Source organism: Coregonus lavaretus (genome assembly GCF_964263955.1).
Source record: "Coregonus lavaretus genome assembly, chromosome: 11".
Classification (NCBI taxonomy): Eukaryota; Metazoa; Chordata; class Actinopteri; order Salmoniformes; family Salmonidae; genus Coregonus; species Coregonus lavaretus.
The window spans coordinates 48680741-48683887 of record NC_139998.1 but is presented as its reverse complement, the minus strand read 5'-3'; positions in this window follow the sequence as shown (position 1 = coordinate 48683887).

The window sequence follows — 3147 nt, the reverse complement described above, 5'->3', positions numbered from 1 at the left end:
TGAACTTCCGGGATGGTTATAAGGCCCTCCCCCGCCCTCCTTTCGGCAAATCTGACCACGACTCAATTTTTCTCCTCCCTTCCTATAGGCAGAAACTCAAACAGGAAGTACCCGTGCTTAGGACTATTCGATGCTGGTGTGACCAATCGGAATCCACGCTTCAAGATTGTTTTGATCACGCGGACTGGGATATGTTCCGGGTAGCTTGCGAAAATAATTTAAACGAATACACTGAAACGGTGACTGAGTTTATCAGGAAGTGTATAGGTGATGTTGTGCCCACTGTGACTATTAAAACCTACCCTAACCAGAAACCGTGGATAGATGGCAGCATTCACGCAAAACTGAAAGCGCGAACCACCGCATTTAACCATGGCAAGGTGACTGGGAATATGGCAGAAAACAAACAGTGTAGCTACTCACTCCGCAAGGCAATTAAACTGGCAAAACATCAGTATAGAGACAAAGTGGAGTCGCAATTCAACGGCTCAGACACGAGACGTATGTGGCAGGGTCTACAGACAATTACGGACTACAAAAAGAAAACCAGCCACGACGCCGACACCGACGTCTCGCTTCCAGACAAGCTAAACACCTTCTTCGCCTGCTTTGAGGATAACACAGTGCCACCGACGAGGCCCACTACCAAGGACTGTGGCCTCTCCTTCTCCGTGGCCGACGTGAGTAAGACCTTTAAGCATGTTAACCCCCGCAAGGCTGCCGGCCCAGACGGCATCCCTAGCCACGTCCTCAGAGCATGCGCAGACCAGCTGGCTGGTGTGTTTACGGCCATATTCAATCTCTCCCTTTCCCAGTGTGCTGTTCCCACATGCTTCAAGATGGCCACCATTGTTCCTGTACCCAAGAAAGCAAAGGTAACTGAACTAAATGACTATCGCCCCGTAGCACTCACCTCTGTCATCATGAAGTGCTTTGAGAGAAGAGTCCAAGGATCATATCACCTCTACTTTACCTGTCACCCTAGACCCACTTAAATTTGCTTACCGCCCCAATAGATCTACAGACGATGCAATCGCCATCACACTGCACGCTGCCCTATCCCATCTGGACAAGAGGAATACCTATGTAAGAATGCTGTTCATTGACAATAGCTCAGATATTCAACACCATAGAACCCTCCAAGCTCATCATTAAGCTCGAGGCAACTGGGTCCTTGACTTCCTGACGGGCCGCCCCCAGGTGGTGAAGGTAGGAAACAACATCTCCACTTAGCTGATCCTCAACACTGGGGCCCCACAAGGGTGCGTGCTCAGCCCCCTCCTGCACTCCCTGTTCACCTATGACTGCGTGGCCAAGCACGCCTCCAACTCAATCATCAAGTTTGCAGACGACACAACAGTTGTAGGCTTGATTACCAACAATGACGAGCCGCCTACAGGGAGGAGGTGAGGGCTCTGGGAGTGTGGTGCCAGGAAAATAACCTCTCACTCAACGTCAACAAAACAAAGGAGATGATCGTGGACTTCAGGGAACAGCAGAGGGTGCACCCCCCTATCCACATCGACGGGACCGCAGTGGAGTTTTCAACCACTCCACACATTTCTTGTTAAAAAACTATAGTTTTGGCAAGTCGGTTAGGACATCTACTTTGTGCATGACACACGTAATTTTTCCAACAATTATTTACAGACAATTATTTCACTTATAAGTCACTGTATCACAATTCCAGTGGGTCAGAAGTTTACATACACTAAGTTGACTGTGCCTTTAAACAGCTTGGAAAATTCCAGAAAATTATGTCATGGCTTTAGAAGCTTCTGATAGGCTAACTGACATCATTTGAGTCAGTTGGAGGTGTACCTGTGGATGTATTTCAAGGCCTACCTTCAAATTCAGTGCCTCTTTACTTGACATCATGGGAAAATCAAAAGAAATCAGCCAAGACCTCAGGAAAAAAATTGTAGACCTCCACAAGTCTGGTTCATCCTTGGGAGCAATTTCCAAAGGCCTGAAGGTACCACGTTCATCTGTACAAACAATAGTACACAAGTATAAACACCATGGGACCATGCAGCCGTCATACGGCTCAAGAAGGAGACGCGTTCTGTCTCCTAGAGATGAACGTACTTTGGTGCGAAAAGTGCAAATCAATCCCAGAACAACAGCAAAGGACCTTGTGAAGATGCTGGAGGAAACAGGTACTAAAGTATCTATATCCATAGTAAAACGAGTCCTATATCGACATAACCTGAAAGGCCACTTAGCAAGGAAGAAGCCACTGCTCCAAAACAGCCATAAAAAAGCCAGACTACGGTTTGCAACTGCACATGGGGACAAAGATCATACTTTTTGGAGAAATGTCCTCTGGACTGATGAAACAAAAATATAACTGTTTGGCCATAATGACCATCGTTATGTTTGGAGGAAAAGGGGGGGGCTTGCAAGCCAAAGAACACCATCCCAACCGTGAAGCATGTGGGCGGCAGCATCATGCTGTGGGGGTGCTTTGCTGCAGGAGGGACTGGTGCACTTCACAAAATAGATGGCATCATGAGGAAGGAAAATTATGTGGATATATTGAAGCAACATCTCAAGACATCAGTCAGGAAGTTAAAGCTTGGTCGCAAATGGGTCTTCCAAATGGACATTGACCCCAAGAATACTTCCAAAGAAGTTGCTGCAAAATGGCTTAAGGACAACAAAGTCAAGGTATTGGAGTGGCCATCACAAAGCCCTGACCTCAATAGAAAATGTGTGGGCAGAACTGAAAAAGCGTGTTTGAGCAAGGAGGCCTACAAACCTGACTCAGTTACACCAGCTCTGTCAGGAGGAATGGGCCAAAATTCACCCAACTTATTGTGGGAAGCATGTGGAAGGCTACCCGAAACATTTGACCCAAGTTAAAGAATTTAAAGGCAATGCTACCAAATACTAATTGAGTGTATGTAAACTTCTGACCCACTGGGAATGTGATGAAAGAAATAAAAGCTGAAATAAATCATTCTTTCTACTATTATTCTGACATTTCACATTCTTAAAATAAAGTGGTGATCCTAACTGACCTAAGACAGGGAATTTTTACTAGGATTAAATGGCAGGAATTGTGAAAAACTGAGTTTAAATGAATTTCGCTAAAGTGTATGTAAACTTCCGATTTTTTTTTACATTTACATTTTAGTCATTTAG